The sequence below is a fragment of the Rattus norvegicus genome, chromosome 20 (genome assembly GCF_036323735.1).
Source record: "Rattus norvegicus strain BN/NHsdMcwi chromosome 20, GRCr8, whole genome shotgun sequence".
In the NCBI taxonomy this organism is placed as follows: Eukaryota; Metazoa; Chordata; class Mammalia; order Rodentia; family Muridae; genus Rattus; species Rattus norvegicus.
Window position 1 is genome coordinate 28,178,554 of NC_086038.1, and position 20,413 is coordinate 28,198,966.

General features: G+C 42.3%; 1 non-coding gene across 1 annotated transcript; it reads right to left on the bottom strand.

Moving 5' to 3' along the window:
* Positions 1-14,120: 14,120 nt before the first annotated feature.
* On the bottom strand, positions 14,121-14,248 carry LOC120099016 (small nucleolar RNA SNORA17). Its single transcript, XR_005497848.1, has one exon. It is a non-coding gene; the product is annotated as a small nucleolar RNA SNORA17 (small nucleolar RNA).
* Between the last annotated feature and the right edge of the window lie 6,165 nt (positions 14,249-20,413).

The following is a 20,413-nucleotide window of genomic DNA, read 5'->3' on the forward strand; positions in this document are numbered from 1 at the left end:
GGAACTAGCCACGAATGCCATCCTATGAATCTGTGTAAAACATTGGGTCATATTTCTTACTTTCTTGGTGTTGGGGGGTGATTTTTGTGAACAAAATAGAGGGAAGAAAATTGGAGAATATTGTGTTAAGTAGTTCCCAAGAAGCCACTGTATTGGAAACAATTTTTTACTTATTACTACATATTTTATCCATTAATAAATCAAAACTCTTGAGGCCAAGGAACCTCTAAAAGAGGAAAGTTTATTGAATTATCCATTTTGATTTGTTGATTAGTACCTTATAGCACTCTAAGCACGACAGGCTATTGTCAATATTCTTGGCTACCCTCCAGGAAAGTAAAACCCTATTGCTGAAAACACCAAGCTCGAGCTTGGGCCCAACTGCTGTCTCTGATGTAGCAGGCCGGAGGGTGAAGCCCTGAACCCAGTTTCAAACATTTGTAGAGGTCAGCAAACAAGCAAGGGGATTTCTAGCCTTGAACACATCCAATTGAGCGACTATTGTAGAATTTTGTTTCCCTTTGACATAATTGGCTGGGGTTGGGAACCAAACCATAGACTTAACTTCTGCTTTCCTCCTGATTGGTGGTTATGAGGAAGTGACATGCCGGGGCAGTCTTGTAATCCGGAAGTGCAGATTTGTTGGGGGTAACCTAGAAACTGGTGCTAGATGCAGGTTTGTTGGGGTTCCTTTCTCTAAAATGGAGTCTGAACCCAAGATCTGATCTCTCAATAGAAACCATCCCTGGCACTGTTAATTAGGTCAAGAACCTGTGTCCTAAGTCCTAGGGGAGAAACGAATGTTATTCTGCTAAATGGTCATGGTATTAAAATGACTCCTAATGACTGATTGCTGTGCTCATAGGTTGGAGCATCTCTCAATCCTCAATGACATTGATCAGTGTGTCCATTTAACATGGAAATAAAATGACAGTGTAGCTTGAAGTCTATTGAAGGCCATTTTGGACAGCCATCTTGTTATCATGAAGCCTACTATTATGAAGAACTTCCAGGCGACCTGTATTTACTTATTTATATATGTTTTGAAGCAGTATCTTGCACTATAGGCCAGCTGGCCTTGAACTGTTTCTCGGAGAAAAGTACAACTCAGTCTCCTAAGTAGAATTACAGGTATGGCTACCACACCCAGCTTCTCTTTGTCTTTAAGATCAAGCAAGATAGAGCAGGGTATACAAAGAGGAGTGAGTAAGGCCATCTCTGCAGAAATTGTACTGGGAGAGAGACCATCATTAAGGAAGACCTCGTGTTGCTTTTTGATGAATGGGATGAAATCTAAAGGCTCAGCTACTTGGGGTCTTGAGTTGGTTTTAACATATATTCAGAAATACATATATTTAACATATATTCAGAATTCTGATGGGATAACTTCCCTTATTTTCCCTCCACTCCATCCTCTGGCTCTTGAAATTAAACTTAGGAGATTCCAGAAGTATTCTTTTGTTACTGTGGTTTACACACACACACACACACACACACACACACACACACACACACACACACTTTACCACCTCACCACCACCACTAACAAGAAACAACTCCAGTAGAAAGTTCTATTTGTTCTACTGACATGGATTGCATTTGGGAGAAGGAAATAGTTGACATGCCATATCTGTGTTTGTTAAAGAGGCTACTTTTTCTTATATTTGTATCAGAAATTTTCTTTAATAAAATATATTTACATTACTTGGCTCTCTCTGGCCACTTCCTATAGCTGCGTGTGTTTGTTTCTTAGTTATAAATCTGTTATAGCACCTGCTATTACTTCATGCAAAATTATTTATTGTAACTTAGCTTTCTAAAATCTGTGAAAAACTACTTGCTAATGCCAGTTAAGAGCTTGGAATTTGTTGGCTCCCATGTCAATATTCAAATAACCTTCTTTATAAAGGGGCTTACTAATTCATCTTTCAAAAATAATTTGCCTTTCAATAATATGGTTTGGAGCTGTTTGCATTCATGGCCCAAATTACCTAAAAGGAGACTATGTAGAAAACAAAACTCAGGGCTAGAGAGATCCAAGAATAAAGTGCTTACTGTTCAGGCATGAGTTCAGATCTCCAGCATCTACATGTATGTGTATGTCAGTGTGCCTGTAACCACAGCACTGTGTGGGGGAAGGGATAGGACTGATCTTGGCGTCTTGTGGCCAGTCAACCTAGCTACCCCAGGAGTGCTAGGTTCAGAGAGAGATCTTGTCTTGAAAAATAATGTGATGGGGTGGTTAAAGAAGACAACCATGATGTTAACCTCTGGGGTCTGCATGACCCTGATGCACCCACATCATGAATACATCACATGCACACCTACAAGCACGCATGTGCACACTTTCTGTGACCTCAGGTATGTAGTCTTACCCTCATGCTGAGCAATTTTCAAAACTCAGAAGTTAGATGTTGTGGTAGTTTGAATGAAATGGCCTCATAGGCTATAGGGACTGGCATTATTGGGAGGTGTGGCTTTGTTGAAGTAGGTATGGCTTGTTGGAGGAAGTGTGTCACTAGAAGGTAGGGTTTATGGTATCAGATGTTGAAGCCATACACAGTGCAGCAGTCTTTTCTTGCTGCCTCTGGATCAAGATGCAGAACTCTCAGCTCCTTCTCCAGAACCATGTCTACCTGCCTGTCTCCATGCTTCCCTCCATGATGATAATGGACAAAACCTCTGAACTGTAAACTAGTCCCATGAAATATCTTCCTTTAGAAGAGTTGCCAATGATCATGGTGTTTCTTCACAGCAATAAAACCCTAAGACTGAAGTTGGTGCTGTGGACTGGGGTATTGCTGTGATAGGCTATACTGGGCTTTCGTTCGGAGGAACTTGGCCTTTGGGTTAGGAAAGCAGTGGGATGCTTTAAGTGGGACTTAATGGACCACCCTAGTAACACGGAAGACATTGGTCCTGAGGGTGACTTGAATTGGGGGTCCTGGCTCAAGAGGTTTCAGAGGAGAAGAGTGTTAGTTTGTGGCCCAGAGACTGTTCCCGAGATATTTTGGTGAGGAATGTGCCTACTTTTGCCCTTGTCCAAAGAGTACGCCTGAGACTAAATTGAAGAGTTTTTGGATTGGTTATGTTGAAAAATTTCAAAACAGCCTAACATTGACTGTCATGTGGTTCTCTTCGTGTTCATTCTTATAGAAATTATAATGGAAAGGAGAAGCTGAGCAAGGAAAATATAATGTATAGTTCAAGGAAGAAGGGGGCACCAGGAAGTGGGATAGAGCTAAACCCTGTGTTCAGTGAGGTAAACAGATTAAAGAAAAGCCTGATGCGAAATGGAATGCTGAGCTCAGCTGAGATTCCAATGTGAGAAAAGGAATTAAAGCAAAGATCAGAGCCAGGTATAGTTGTCCGTGCCTTTAAGCCCAGAACTCCAGAGACAGAAACCGGTGGTGTCTGAGTTCAAGGCCAGCCTAGTCTACAGAGTTCCAGGACAGCCAAGCTTGGACAGTGAAGGAAATCATCAAAACCAGAAAGCTAATGAAGATGTCATTGAATGAGGGAACATGCTCCAGCCCTAGCAAGCAGCAGAACTTGGCTGTTTTACCCATGAGGCTCTGGTTTTATAGTCAAGGATAGAAGAAAGGAGCTATGGAATCTCCCTCCATTTCTTAGGAAAGTCATTGAGGCCAGGTCTGTGGCAGAGGTGTACCTGCATGGAGGCCCAGAGAGGCCATTATGTGAAGCTGTGAAAGTGAAGCTCAAATTGCCTTGGAGAGCCCAAGATATTAGAGATGCCAGAGCCACAGGATACCTGCCAGGGAGAGCTGCTAACAGAGTGGAAACAGCCCAAGAGAAAGAAATGTGTAGTAGTCAATAAAGCTAAAAGGAGTTGGAGATCCGAAGAATGTTTTGACATCAGACATGGATATAAAGAGTTTGAAGTTTGCCCAGCTGGTTTTTGATCTTGCTTTTGTCCAGTATTTCCTCACTGAGCTCCCTTTTGGAACCGTAACATATATCCTATGACATTATATATTGGAAGTATGTGATCTCCTTTTCTTTTTTCTTTCTTCCTTTCTTTCTTTCTTTTTAAACAGGGTATTACAGTTAAGAGATTGTATGGTCTCAGAAGAGACTTTGGACTCTGAATCAGTGTTGAGATTAGCATAGACTATGAGGACTTTTGAAGTTGAACTAAACGCATTTTGTATTATAATACACCTTAAGCCTATGGGGACCAAAAAGTAGAATGTGGTAGTTTGAATGAAAATGGCCCCATCGGCTCTTAGGGACTGGCAATTTTGAGAGGTATGGCTATGTTGGAGAGGTATGGGTTGTTGGAGGAGGTGTGTCACAAGGGGCAGGCTTTGAGGTCTCAGATGCTCAAGTCAAGGCCGGTGTTTTTTCTTGCCTGTAGATCAAGATGTAGAACTCTCAGCCCCTTCTCCAGCACCATGTCTGCCTGGATGCTACTATACTTCCCACCTTGATGATAATGGACTAAATCTCTGAAACTATAAGCCAGTCCCAGTTAAATGTTTTCCTTTATGAGTTGCCATGGTCATGGTGCCTCCTCACAGCAATGAAACCCTAACAAAGGTACTTAATTCAGTCCTGAAACTACCTGCTTAGAAATATCAACTGATTCACAGGTTAAGGGGCTTGATTCCCTTTCACAAGCCAATCACAACCCTTGAGCTGTTTTACCTACATGTGTTTCTAAGGAAATTGTCTCATTTAGCTCAGGCTCTGGAAATCTCAATATAGCTAAACATGGCTTTGAACTCCTTGATCTTCCTTCCTTTTCCTGCCAAGTGCAAGGACTACAGGGATATCACCATGCCTGGCTCTGGCACCTTACCTGTGCTTTTGACCAATTAGCTATAAATTAGGGCTCCTACACTATCAACCTTGGGCTTGTCTAAATTGTTGAGCATCTCAAGGGACTCTGTGAATGCTGAGTTCATTTCTTGATTTCTCATGAAGGTTGTTTCCAGTGATATGGATGAGAGATGTGTGGAGTGAGGTTGTGGGGGAGGGGCAGGGAACTTCCTACCGCTCCTTGGCCTATCCAGAAGCTTTTCAACCTTTCCTTTGGAGAGTCTATGAAGGCTTTATAATACAAACATAACAACTTAAATAATTAATGATTTGTGATCTACTCAGCCTTTAACCCTTCTCCTCTTCCTGGATATTACCAGGGTGTGGTTAAAACTCCAAACATTCCAATCAAGATATGGGCTTTCCTATAACAAGGGTCCATCCTGAAATTGCCTAGGACTTTCTGTTGCCCAACATCATAACAGCAGAAAATACTCCAATTGCCCTGGAGAGTCCAAGGATTTTTAGGAGCAATAAATCAGGAAACGGGGCAAAAAAAACCCACTTACTTTGCCTTATCTTTTGACTGGCAATATAAGACATTTTCTTTACACTGCTATGGAAGTAATTTTAAAAGGCAAATGAGTAGGAATTTCTCACATTAGGACCATTAACACTGAGAACCATTAAAATCTATGCAAGATAACTTGTACAATATTTCAAACTAAGCAAACAAAAATTCTGTATAGGAAAATAATAGCTAATAGTTGCAGAAGAAGCAATAGAGTGACTTTGCAGCTCCTAATGAAATAATGGACATAGGCTGTGACTAACAGGAGATGCTAAAAACCATTAAGAGAGACTTTGATGGAAAGCATTATAATAGCCCATGTGACTGAAAATACTTGAACCCACTGGTCAAAAGCAACACCATTCCAAGTGAGACAGTTGTAGCATTCTGGTAGGTACCTTGCAACAGAAAAAGACATTTGGCAAAATCAAAGGAAATCTGAAGAAAACATAAACTGTAATGAATAATAATGTATCAGTTATTGATTGTAACAAATCACAATAATGCTATGTGCTAGTCACGTGTCTGACCCTCTTGGGCCCCCTCAGTGTTTGCCCCATGCTGAGCCTTACTGATGCATAGGAAACTTTTGTTCTTAACTTGTTCATCTTGCCCTTTTCTGTTTAGCCACGGGCAGTAACACAAGGGCAGTAATACCTGGGCGGTTACACTGTTGAGTCAGTTCCTGTTTTTTGTTCCTGTTTTTATCCTGAGGGGGTAAACTTGTTTTTCCACTGTGCTTCCTGGGTTTTTTCCACCCAGTGGACTTGGGGTATATATTCTGTGAACCTCAGTAAAGCTTTAGCATTCTCATAGCACGAATGACCCAAGTCTCTATCTTTTCTTAAATCCCCCAGGCCTACACCTGGTTCTCAGTACCATGGCGGCAGGGGTGCCATCAGTCATGAAGCAAGGAAGACCTGTTAATTTAGAAACTGTATTATTTGCTTAATTTTTCTGAAAAATCTAAAATCTAAAGTCTGTTACTTTGGGGTGTGTATGCTGAGGAATAAACACAGGGCCCTGCACACTGCACTACATTCCCAGCATAAAATAATGTTTACTGACAAAAGTTCTACCAGATATTATGTCCCACAAAGTAACTAAATAGGAAGTAAATATGAGTCACTTAAAGGCATTCACAATGAAAGGGTTGAACTGGTTTGTAGATCAACATGTGTGGTGATTTGGTTTCTTAAGAGACAGAGGTAGGGAAGGAGGAAAAATAGACTAAGGACATCTACCAACCAACTAGACATACTGATCTTATCTGAGCCATGATTTGAAATCATTAATCTGTGAAAAAGCATTTGGGGGAATTTCAACATGGGTGAGTGATGAAGTAACAGGAAGTACATGTGATAATTTATTAAGTGTGAAAAATGGCACTCTGGTCTCTTCTTTACCATCGATTCATTCTATTGTATGCATATGAGTGCTTGTCTACATGCACCTATGTTCACCACATGCATGCCTGGGACCTGCAGAGGTCAGAAGAGGGCGTGAGATCCCCTAGACCTGGAGTTACAGATGGTTGTGAGTTACCATGTGAGAGCTGGGAACTGAACTCAGGTCCTCTGCAAAAGCAACAAGTGCTCTTAACCACTGAGACAATGCTCTAGCCCCTGGCATTGTGGTCTTAAAAAAAAAAAAGTCTGTGTTCTACACAGATATCTCTGTGTAGCGTCTCAATTTAATGTGAGAAAGATAGAAATTTTTCTTTTTTATATGTAAAAAAAGATAAATCAGACCTCTAGGTCAGCATACATAAAAGTAAATCCCAACTAAATTACACCTCCTTGAAAACTTCCATTCTCAGTTGTTATAAACTAGACGAAGTTATGTTGATAAGTCTAGAGAAAAGGGAGCATTGCATCATAAAAGTTGAAACATTGGAAACACTGAGCTGTACAAACTAGAAGAGATCAGTCAGTTCCATTCAGTTAAAACAACAGAAATCTGTACAACTCCAATTGTAGCAAAGTTATTGATTGTTTGATCGATCGATCAATCGATCGATTGATTGAGTCGCACTGCGGACTGACCCCAGGGCGTATGCTATGTAAGCACTCTAGCACTGACCTATCAGCCCTTTGTTATTTTGAGACAGAGTCTTACCACATAGCAATAGGTATCCTGGGCTTACACCAGGAAGGCTTTGAACTTGTGGTAAGCCTTTTGACTCTGCCTCCCTAGTGCTGGGATTATGGGCATGACACTACACCTGTCATCATAAATCTGTATAATGCCTTATTTTTACAGTAGAAGTTAAAATATGCAAGTGCTTTCTTGGTTGGAGAGAGGGGATAGCTTAGTTAGTAAAGCAAATTGTCTTCCAAGCCTGATGGCCCGAGTTTGAGCTCTGGAGCCCACATGAAGTGTCTAGAGTTGGTGGTGTGCATCAGTAGTCACAGAGCTAAGGAGGCAAAGGAAGAAAGATCTCAAGGGCTTGCTGTTCAGTTGGCCTATGAGTCCAGGTCAAGAAGAGACTGTCTCAAAGGAGGTGGATGATAACTAAGGCTATCCTCCAGCCTCCACAAACATGCATGTACATGCATGTGCATAGCACCTATATATACACACATGTACACAAACAAAAATATGCATCAATCTGCCAGGAATATACAGCTTAATGCCAAAAATACTGTATTCTTTTTTTTTTCCAAGTGGAGAGGTTTAATGAGAGAAGAAGAGGAGAGGAAAGGAAAGGAGGCCGGCCATGAGCACGTGGAGGGAGGGGGGATGGAGAGAGAAGAGACAGGGACAGAGAGAGCAAGAGAGAGCAAGAGGGGAGTAAGAGCAAAATACTGTATTCTTAATTGATGCATATGAGTTACAAGTTTAAAAACAACCAAGACAGAACATATCCCACCTTAAGGTAAACGGCAATCTTGATGAAGGGATAGGATTTTCACTTTCTAAAATATTTGGTTTAGTATTTTAAAATTCAAAGCAAATACGGTAAAGTCCAAATGGTGAGGTTATAGGTTGTAAATATAGTTGTTACTTTGATTTCCTCAGTTAAAGTCATGAGATGAGAGTCATAACCTAGCTTTATAAAGACATGGCTTAAGCTGAGCCTAGAGCATTTATATCTAATTATTCCTAGGCCCAGAAGCTTCTAGCCTCTATATAATCTAATCTTCTGCAACCCTGAACCTTGAAGGCTTCAGCTTGAAGCCTCTGTCTAGTAACCTAGGATTAGAATGTTTCAGCCTCCAAGACTTACTGCTGAGGGGTTGGGGATTTAGCTCAGTGGTAGAGCGCTTGCCTAGGAAGCTCAAGGCCCTGGGTTCGGTCCCCAGCTCCGGAAAAAAAAAAAGAACCAAAAAAAAAAAAAAAAAAAGACTTACTGCTGAATAAACTCACTCTTTCTAGTTCTTCTGAATCCTTGCTGACTGGTTCAACACAGCTGTTCTGGTTCAAATATCTTTCCAAGCTGACTGATTCAGACTGGCTTCTCTCAGCTTCTGACAGAATTGCTCTGCTTAGGAGGACTCCTTCCAACTCCACAAACTGAACTGCTCCAAATTGAACTGAACTGATTCTATTCTCTCTCCTTCTCTTTGTTGTCTGTTCTTGTGTGTCCTATCTCTGACTCATTCTGTCAAATCTTTCTCTGATTCATCACTTTGTCTACCCCTCAATTAGATGTCATTGTTTGGGATCAAATGTGTATACTAAAGGTGTGTCTGCATTCCAATTGGATATATAATCCCTTGCCAAAGCATCCATGTTAATGGATTAAAATTCCTCTACAGTTATAGTATTTTATATATGTTTGCTATGTTCCATATTATAAAAATGTATTAAGAAAACAAACTAAGGGTTGGGGATTTAGTTCAGTGGTAGAGCACTTGCCTAGCAAGTGCAAGGCCTTGGGTTCGGTCCCCAGCTCCAAAAAAAAAAAAAAAAAAAGAAAAGAAAAAGAAAACAAACTAAAAAATTCAAAGAGAATTTACACTTCAAATAGTTTCAAATGTGTGTGATTGGCAGTAAGATAAAATGCAAGCTAAGATAGGAGGTCTCAGCCCTTGTTTCCCTGGATAAGAAACAGCAGGGGCTGGGATGGATTCTGTGTTTCTCTATCTCCTGTGTACCCAGATGCTGCCGGGGACCATGAGGAGTTAAGAACAGGGGTCTGAGGGCTGGCTTGGCTCTAAGTGAGTGCCAAGAGTACATAGAGGGGATGGAGAGACGGCTCTGTGGTTAAGAGCACTTACTGCTCTTCCAAAGGTCCTGAGTTTAATTCCCAGCAACCACCTGGTGGCTCACAACCATCTGTAATGGGATCTGGTTTACTCTTCTGGTGTGTCTGAAGAGAGCAGCAGTGTACTCACATACATTTAAAAAAAAAATCTTAAGAAAACATATATATTTTTAAAAAGTACAAAGAGGCTGGAAGAGAGGTCTTCTATGGGAGATTTGGGCAAGACTTTTTATGACGAGGCCTTCCCTCTCCATTCCACAATGGTGGTCCTTGACAGAGATGGTCCTTGCTCATCCACACTGTTTTATTCGTAGCAGATGAAAATTCATTCGTCTTACTCAGGGTGAATCAGGGACTAAATGCCTTTTGTAGGAAAGGTTGCTAACGACTCAGGGTCTAGATAGACGCTGGGTCTATCTCATTAGCATAGGGAACTCTAGGTTTTCACGCTCCGTGACTGGTTGTCATGGTCCTCTTAGTGGAGGGTTGTGATCACATGCTCCAGGACAGTAGAGTCTGGCCGGAGCTGATTCTAATGCCTACTGTTTTTAATTATGAGACTTCACAGGGTTTTGAACCTGCTTCAACCTTACCAGTTCTTCTGTCAGGTGGCTCAATCCACCTGCCCCACACCCTTCTCTAAAAGCTGGAGAGCACTTTGATCTTGCCTGTGGTTGCCCCTACCACATCTCCACAGGTTTTACTGGTTGCCTTTCTCCCCTGTCTTACTCTCCATTTTCCTACTAGCCCACACTAACTGTTGGGTTCTTGTCTCTGCCAAGATTTGCCAGAGAACCCCCAATGAGGCCAGTTGGGTGCAAGAGCATCCTCATTCATTTCCACACAGTTATTCATCAACATAAGAGATGTTAATCTGTGGTTTACACAAGACATAAAAGAACACAAGATGGTGCAGTAATAGCTCTTGATCACAGGAGGGCCGTGTTGGGATGTGTCTTATGCATGTGTCATACTTCAATAAGCTTAAATTCCCATCCAGATGTTAAGAAAATCTGTTTCAGGATACTCAGGATGCTGGCCAGACTGCATCAAAGGGAAATTTTACAAAAATAAAACAAACAGTAGACACATTAAACATCTTGTACTCTAAATGTTCTTTCTTAGCTAGCAAGTGTTAGAGTTTCTCGTTCAAACCCCAAACTTCATTTTTTTTTCTTTTTTTCAGAGCTGGGGACCGAACCCAGGGCCTTGCGCTTGCTAGGCAAGCACTCTACCACCGAGCTAAATCCCCAACCCCCCAAACTTCATTTTTAAGGGTTGCTTGTTTGTTTTGCTTTGTTTCTTCTTTCTTTGCTTGAGTCTGGGTCTTACTATGTTGCCCTGGCTGACCCAGAACTCACTATTTAGACAGATCAGGTTGGCCTCGAACTCACAGACATCCACCTGCCTCTGTCTCTTGAGTACTGAGATCAGAGGTAGGGCATGTGCCACCACCTCTAGCTGGGCTAATATCTTTTTAGGATTATGTATTTTTCTTTATGTGTGAGTTCTTGTCCATGTGTCTATATGTGCACATGTGTGTTAGGTGTCCTCAGAGACCCGAAGATGGCATCAGATTCCCTGGAGCTAGAGTTACAGATGATTGTGAGCCGTCATGTGAGCGCTGGGAACTGAACTAGGTCCTCTGCAAAAGCAGCCTGTGCTCTTTGTTATTTCTGAGACAGGGTTACTCTGTGTCACCATGGCTGCCTTGCAACTAACTCTGTAGATCAGGCTAGCCTCAAACTCAGAGATCCGCCTGCCCCTGCCTCTGGAGTGCTGGATTAAAGGTGTGTGCCACCAAGCCAGACAGCCAATGCTCCTAACCACTAAGCCAAACACTTACTTCCCAAGGGATGAGTATTACTTGTTAATGGACCGTCAAATTGTCTTTGTTTCCTCTGCTTATCACGGCTTCATTCTGAAGAAGTGTAAATAGAAGTCCCCAGGCTAGCGAAGGCTTTTCTCTCTCTCAGTAGCAATTGAAGGGCAACCATGTCCCCTGGACAGCTGCCTAACAGAAACAGCTTAGGAGTGGAAAATGGTCACACTTGAGCTAAGTCACATTAAACAGAATGGGGTTGAGGACCAGAGAGGTGATCCAGCAGGTAAAGAGGTGTTGCTGCCAAGTCTGATGAGCTGAGTGGATCCCTGGGACTCTCTTGGTTGAAGAAGTGTGCCAATTAGAGCAATCCTCTAACCTTCATACCTGCACCATTGTGCCCTGCTTGTAAGCCTCCCCTCTCTCCTTTACACATGCGTGTGCGTGCGCGCATGCGCACACACACACACACACACAGACGCGCGCGCGCGCGAGCACACACACACACATACACAGTATAATTAAAATAAAAAGACAAACCCAAAAACAGGGTTGGAGTGATGTCTCAGCCATCAGCACTTGCTCCTCTCCTAAGAGTCAAGAGTTCAGTTCCTATTTCAGGAAATCTGACACCTGGCATTCTCAGACACATATGTGTCATACAGACAGACACATACAATTTTTTTTTTTAATTTGAGGCTGCATGACTAGAGAGATTGCTCAGTGTTTGAGAACACTTTTGATTTTCCAGGAGACTCAAACTCAGGTCCAAGCACCCACATCAGGAGCCTCACACCCACCTGCAGCTCCAGCCACAGGGGCTCTGACACCCTCTTCTGGCCTCTGCCAACACCCATGTACACAGGACACACACATAAATGAACACGTTTTTTAAAACTTTTTATTAGTTCTTTGTGAGTTTCACACCATGCACCCCAATCTCACTCATCTTCTCCTTTATACCCACCCTCTGCCCTTGCAACCTTCCCCACAACAAGAAAAGTCTCGTGGAACTGCAGTGTGTCACAGCATGTCCCACAGTACACCCTTTCTTCCACACTTCTTTGCTTGCAAATGTTCATTATAATGAGTGATGGGTCTGGTTCAAGGCCTCTGGCTTCTGCTACACTATCAATACTAGACCCTCACCAGGACTCCTCTCAGATATCCTGTTGTTGCCCTGTGTCATGGAGATCCTATAGTTTTGGATCTGCAGGACTGGTCCTTTAATAAGCTCCAGCAGTTCATAGATGGGGTAGATGCTTAGTTCTGGTTCTGGGCCTGAAAGGTATCTGAGCTGGTCAGCCCACCCGCCATCCTGATCGTATACCCTCAGGGCTAGTTACCAGCCAGCCGTGTGTAACCAGGGCCAGCTCCTTTCCAGGTGAGGTACAAGGCCTGTCCTCCAAATGTTGCAGCTGGTGAGGAACAAGGCCAGTTCTCCCCACTTGTATGACTTTGGGGCCAGCGGGGTCAGCTCTCCCACTTGCCATAGATGTCGAGGGATAAGGAAAGGGAAGATGCCCTTAGGGCAGGCTCATCTGCGATCCTGGAATCTAGAGCCAGTTCTACTGTGCTACCCAGGTAAGGTGCAGGGCCTGCTCTCTCTTGTGCTGCAACCTGTGAGGGGCAGGACTCTCCTGCTCTCGTGACCTAGGGCCAGTTCTCCTGCATGCCATAGGAGGCAAAGGGCAAAGGTCAGGGAGGGTATCTCTCTCCCTTGCTGATGCCTTTGCACAGCAGACAAGCGTCAAGGCCAGCTCTATCACACTCAGCCTTCAGAGCCAGCTTACCCACAACACCCACATCCAGGAGCAACTGTACAGTGTCCAGGTGCAGAGACTGCTTCCCTCAGTGCTGCAGTAGGTGAGGGCAGGGCCAGCTCTCCCGCTTTGATGACCCCAGGGCCAGCTCTCCTGCTCTGATGACCCCGGGTACAGCTCTGTTGCTCTGATGACCTCAGGACCAACCCTCCTGTGCGCTGTAGGAGGTAAGGGGTAGGGAGGGGACATCTCTCCCTCTCATGTCACCTCATGACAGACAAATGGTGGGCCAGTTCTCCCATGCTCACACTCTCAGGGTTGGCTCACCTGCAACTCCCACATTGTGGTGGCCTGATTTTCTGAGGACTGCAGATGGCTAGGGGTAGAATCATCTCTCCTACTCTCATGGCCCCAGAGCCAGCTCTCCCATGATGCTCAGGAAAGGGATGGGGCCAGCTCTAGACAGTGTTTGGTTATCAACATGTCCCTGGGTGACATCCCAAATCAGAGACATCCTCCTGGCCTTTGGTGGTAACAGACCCCTGTGCTTTAGAGCCACATACCCAGATGTGGGCCTCAGTGACAACACAGGGAAAGACCCCACCATTGTCTCAGGTGGCAGATCAGGCTATCCCTCAAATCTCCAGTTCTGCCTCTCTTCATTGTACCCACTTCCTTCTGCTTCTCTTTCTCTCCCATTTCTCTATAACTTACTTGTTCTTCTTAGTGGTGCCTGGGGTCTCTGAGTGTCTAAGATCTCCTCAGGACTGCTATGCTTTTTGTACATTATGGCACTGAGCAGCATTGGACTGGTAGTCATCTCAGGCTAGCTCCCTGTTGAGGCCCCTACTCCTTGAACAGCTCACCCAAGTGGTCCCTTGCAAGGGTTGTTGGTCTCCGGTTCATTCCAGCTTGTTCCAGCCCTGGGTGCCTGATAAATTGGTGGTCATCTCAGGCTCCATTTGTTCAGGGAATGTTAGACTAATCATTCAGATGTTCATAGATCAGAACACTGAGCATAGACACAGCCTATCTCCTCTTTGCACTCACTGACACACATGTGACATATCAGCCACATCGGCGATGCCTCTAGGGGTAGGATGAATCAGAATTTTAACTAAGAAATAACTGAAAGTTGAGCTCTTGCTCTCTTGCTCCTGCTCTTGCTTTCCTGCTCCAGTTCTCTCCCCATTCCCCTCCCCCTTCTCTCTTCATGTGCTCATGGCCTGCCTCTACTTCTCTTCTCTTCTCTTCTCTTCCTCTCCTCTTCTCTTCTCTTCTCTTCTCTTCCTCTCCTCTTCTCTTCTCTTCTCTCTCTCTCTCTTTTTCTGCCTCTACTACCCTCTTAACTCCCCTCCCCACGCCCTGAATAAACTATTTTATACTAAAAAAAAAAGAAAGAAATAACTGAAAGTTTAAAATAAACAGTGTAATATACTTTAATTATAAAATCAATATATATGTATAACTAAATGCTTTTAAACTATACTACAAGGTATAAAGTAAATATTTATATTCATCTTCTATTTGGTCTCTTTTATTGTGGTAAAACATTGACCTAAAGCAACTTCAAGAAGGAAAGGCTTACACTTCCAGGTCGCATGTGGTCCATCACTGAGAGAAGTCAAGGTAGGAACTTGACCAGGAACCGAGTTTGAAGCAGAAACCATGGAAGAATACTGTTGGCACCCTCAAAGGTGTACACTCAGCTAGCTTTCTGGTTGGTTGGTTGGTTGGTTGGTTGGTTTGTTTTTGTTTTTGTTTTTGTTTTTTGTTTTTGTTTTTGAGAAAGAGTTTCTTTATATAGTTCTGGAACTCACACTGTAGACCAGGCTGGCCCTGAACTCAGAGATCCTCCTGCTTCTGCCCTCAGGAGTAATGGGAGTAAAGGCACGCAGCACCACTGCCTGGCTTCAGCTAGCTTTCCTACAGAAAACCACCTGCCTAGGGGATGACACCATCCACAGTGGGATGGGCCCTCCTACAGCAATTAACTATCATGACAAATCCCTCCCCCAAGACATGCCCCCAGGCCAATCTGATCTGGGCTATTCCTCTCTTGAGACTTTTCTCAGATAAGTCCAGGCTATGTCAAGTTGACAGTTGAGCCTAAGTATGACACTACATTTGTCACTTTTCAACAGAACACAATGATTGCTTATTACTCAAAAAGGAAATTGGCACTTTTCAAATATTTCTCACTTTTCACACAGTAAGAAATCTGACACTCTGAAATTATTTCCCACTTTTTCTTATCTCCAATTTACCCCAGGTTTTGCTGGTTTCAATTATATATAGTTCAGTACATTTAAAATGTCACCAAGCTAAAGTGTTATAAGCTCATCATTAAATTCTAGAACAAGATATATTACTTTGCACCTTTAAAATACTACCTCTGGGCTGAGGGTGTAGATCCAGGTTGGAATCTTTGCCTGTCACGCATAAGGTCCTGGGTTGGACCACTAGAATTGCAAACTAAATAGATAAATAATACTAGTAATTCTTATGGAGTTAAACACTATTAACATTCTTTAATTAATAGAGCTTATAGTTTTAAACTAAACAAATCTAATATTTGTTTTAGAGCATTTCTGGATTTTTTTTTCTATACATGATTTTTTTTAATTTTTAAATTTTTATTTTTTTTATCTTTATTAACTTGAGTATTTCTTATTTACATTTCAATTGTTATTCCCCTTCCCGGTTTCTGGGCCAACATCCCCCTAACCCCTCCCCCTCCCCTTCAATATAGGTGTTCCCCTCCCCATCCTCCCCCCATTACCGCCCTCCCCCCAACAATCACGTTCACTGGGGGGTTCAGTCTTGGCAGGACCAAGGGCTTCCCCTTCCACTGGTGCTCTTACTAGGATATTCATTGCTACCTATGAGGTTGGAGCCCAGGGTCAGTCCATGTATAGTCTTTAGGTAGTGGCTTAGTCCCTGGAAGCTCTGGTTGCTTGGCATTGTTGTTCATATGGAGTCTTGAGCCCATTCAAGCTCTTCCAGTCCTTTCTCTGATGTCTTCAACGGGGATCCCGTTCTCAGTTCAGTGGTTTGCTGCTGGCATTCGCCTATGTATTTGCTGTATTCTGGCTGTGTCTCTCAGGAGAGACCTACATCAGTTCCTGTCGGCCTGCACTTCTTTGCTTCATCCATCTTATCTAGTTTAGTGGCTGTATATGTATGGGCCACATACAGTTTCCTCTTGGGCCAGGGATGTGGGCAGGGGTGGCAGTATTGGTGGTCTCTCCTGCTCTGCAGTCTCAGGAGTGCCCACCTTTCCTGGCGGTGAGCTCTCTCTCCCAAGGGGTTTGGGAGCAGGGAATGTGGGCCGGGATCAGCGAGGTTCGGGCTCCAGCCGGAAGTGTCCAGTCCCAGAGGAATTTTGCCTCTGTGTGTCCTGAGTCCACCAGGCAGGTCCCTTAGAGCAGAAAAGTTGGTCTTACCTGTGATCCCGTGGTTGAAGTGACTCCTGGGCTGCTGCTTTTGAGCTGCCCGTGAGGGCATCATGAATTTTTTTTTTTTATAAATGAAAATTTTAAACTTGTATTTTTCTAGACAGATAAAAATAGTTACCACACAATTCCTATGGGTTTAAACTATTCTGAGCAAGACCAGAAAGAGAGAAGGAGAATGGTGAGAAATAATCCTCAGACAACAGCCAGCACATCAGGAAGTCAGCAACAATATGTCAGAAAGAAATTACTTGTAACTGACATGGAGTGTTAATAGTTGGAATTCTTTGCTGGAATTGTGCTTATAGAGAAGATTGGAACGGTTAGATGTATTCCAAATTTTGAAGATAGAGGACTAATACTGTACTCTGAATATTTCAAATCCCCCATGGTTCTCTATAACAGCACACACTGCAGTATAATAATAAAATGACACCAATGTTTGGGTTCCCTACAATTAGAGTTTGGCCTTCTACCCTGCAGAGCAGCTATTTATCAGTTCTAACAGGGGGGGCTAAAGCAGACAGCTGAATCCCCTCAGGAATAGTGGTGTCAGTGTGACCTTTGAACCTTAGTTTCCTCATCTCACATTGGGGCAATACCTTCTATGTCTACATAGCATCCGGAAATGCATAGTAGCCTATGGGACAGTATACATGTACTTATTTCTACTTCGATAAACAGACTTGGAGTACTTGATGTAAGAACTACATTTTTTTAAGATTTATTTTTTTATAGGGGACTGGAGAGATGGCTCACTGGTTAAGTGTAAACTAATTATTTTTAACACAGCTGTTAAAATTGAATTAATCCAGTGGCTGTATTTTTTTATGGATTGTAGCTTGGTTATCATTTATTGAAAAGCTAATATCCACATACATGTGAATACATAGCATATTTATTTTTTGGGTCTAGGTTACTTCACTCATGATTTTTTTCCTAGTTCCATATATTTTACAACAAATTTTATAATGAAACTTTTTTAAACAACTGAGTAATACTCCATTGTATAAACATACACATTTTCTTTATCCAGTCTACTGTTGAGTAACATCTAGGTTCTTTTCAGCTTCTAGACATTATGAGTCGAGCAGCAGTGAACATGGATGAGTGTTCTTGGGTAATCATGAGCATCCTTTGTGCATATGTACAAGACGGTATATCTGGATCTTGCTATAAATGGATCGCCCTTTTCTGAAGAACTGCCACGATTTCGACAGTAGCTTTATGAATTCACATTCCCCACGAGTAATGGAAGAATGTTCTCCTTATTCCACATACCCAGCATATACCATCACTTATGTTATTGATATTAGCCATTCTGACAAGTATAAGACGGGATCTCAAAGTAGTTTTGATTTGCATTTTCCTGATGTCTACGGATGTTGCATTTCTTTGTTTTCCCACCATTTGAGCTTCCTTCACTGAGAATTTTCATTTTTAAACTAGATGATTTGGCTTGGAGATGTCTAGTTTTTAAATTTTTTGTATATTTTGGATATTAGTCCTCTATCAAATATGAAGTTAGTAAAGGGTTTTCACATTTTGTAGGTTGCTCCTCTGTCCAAATGATGATGTCCTTTGTCTTACAGAAGCTTTTCAGTTTTATGAGGTCCCTTTTATTAATTGTTGATCTTAGTGTCTGCACTAGTGGCGTTCTGTTCAGGACAACTTTTCCTATGCCAATGAGTTCAAAGCTATCCTACACTTTCTCGTATATCAGGTTCAGTGTATCTGGTTTTTTTTTTTTTTAATCTTTATTAACTTGAGTATTTCTTATTTACATTTTGATTATTATTCCCCTTCCCGGTTTCCGGGCCAACATCCCCCTAACCCCTCCCCCTCTCCTTCTATGTATTTCTTTACCTTATGCTAGTCCCCAATAACTTCACAAAGAAACCAAGATTTATTTAAAACTGCACCTCAATAGCTGAGCAGTTAAGTGATCGATTAACCTTCTATGCTAATGTAGATACCTCCTAGCCCCATCCCATGATCCTTGCATATTATTGATCTGGGTCTCGGGGCTTCAGGCGTGTTTCCATGATCTCTCTTCATACCCCATATTCATGGCTCCAAATCTTCCATCCTCCTCGATGTTCTGAATCTCCCTCTCTCCTTCCTCTGGTTGGGAGATGTCCTGCCCTATTCTCTATTCTGCCCAGCCATTGGGTGATCAGCATTTATTGCCAGTCAGAGAATAAATGGTAAGAACTGTTTACACAAACTTGAGACAGGGGATTCTTGGTACAAGCATTACAGTGCCGTGTCCATACAAGATCTGAGGGCAGAGAGATCATCATTTGAATAACCCAAGGGTAAACTTTACAGTGTACAAAAACATTATGCCTACATTAAGAGCACTTGATGCTCTTCTAGAGGACCCAGGTCTGATTCCCAGCCCCTCCATGATAACTGACAGCCATGTAATTCCAGTTCCAGGGCATCAGACACCCTTTTCTGATTTTCATAGTTACTACATGTACATGTGGTCACACATATGTATAAAAAATTAGAAAAATACTAAAAAAAAAAAAAAACAACCAAAACATTGTACCCAATGGTATGGGTATCTCAAGCATGCATAAAGGCTGATTCTAAGTTATTGATCTACTTACTTATTTATTGGCTTTTTTATTATTTAAAACTCTTAGACAGAGCCTCAATATGTAGCTCTGGCTGGCTCAGAACTTACTATGTTGACTAAGCTGGACTTGAACTCACAGAGATTTGCCTGCCTGTGCCTCTCAAATATTAGGACTAAAAGCACATGCCACCATACCTGACTTATTTTAATTTTTAAAATAGCATCCCATATATCCCAGACTGGCCTCAAATAGGATCTGTGGCCAAGACTGTCTAGAGACAATTTAACTGAGAATTCATGTTTTCCAAAAGATGTAGATTCTAAGATGAAAAGCTAAGGAAAATATCTTAGGCTACAGTAGTACTATGTCCTCAGGTTTTCTCATTTTAGTGTTAAAATATCCATGGTTATTTCTGACTTCTCAGAAGACTAGAAGTGATGTGGGGGTCAAGGGACAGCTTTTGGGAGTTGGTTCATTTCTACCGTGTTAGAAAGTAAGCTCAGGTCCTCAGATTTACAGAGCTTTCCTGTGCTGAGCTATCTCAAAGCCCTCAAGAGTATTTTTATGCATCAGAGAGTTTCCAGTTAAAATTGAATGATGGAGGGACATACTGCCTTAGATAAAACCATAAAATAACATTACTAAGCGAGACTCATCTCGCTTTTCTCTTTTTATACAGTCCAGGATCCCAACCCAGGGAATGGTGCCACCCACAGTGGGCAGGTCTTTCCTCCTCATTAACCTAATGAAGCTATCATACATAGGCATGCCCAGAGACTACCCTAAATAAGGCTCACACGTATACCAGAGCTTGTCTCCTTGGTGGTTCTAGATCCTGTCAAGCTGAAATGTAACACTCATCATCACAGTGCCCAAAGTGTGACTGATTACTTTATTTATGAGCAGAATGATAATATCAAGATAGTTGGGCTATCCTAATGTGTGTCTATTTAAAAACTCATTTAATTAGAGACCTCTACATGTCTTGTTTTGTCAGAATGGAATTCCTGAGTGCTATATTCATTCTACTTAGAGAAGAAAAGCCAAAAAAGGAAAGATTTAGGACCTATTACCTATGATATCCTGGTAATCCAAGGAATCTGCAGAATTGTCTAAGTATAACCCGAGGGTAACGTTGTGTAATATTTAGTCATCCCAAAGACAGAGTTCCTTTCATAGCAGACAATGCATGATACAAGTCATGTAGCTTCTCTTGTAAATA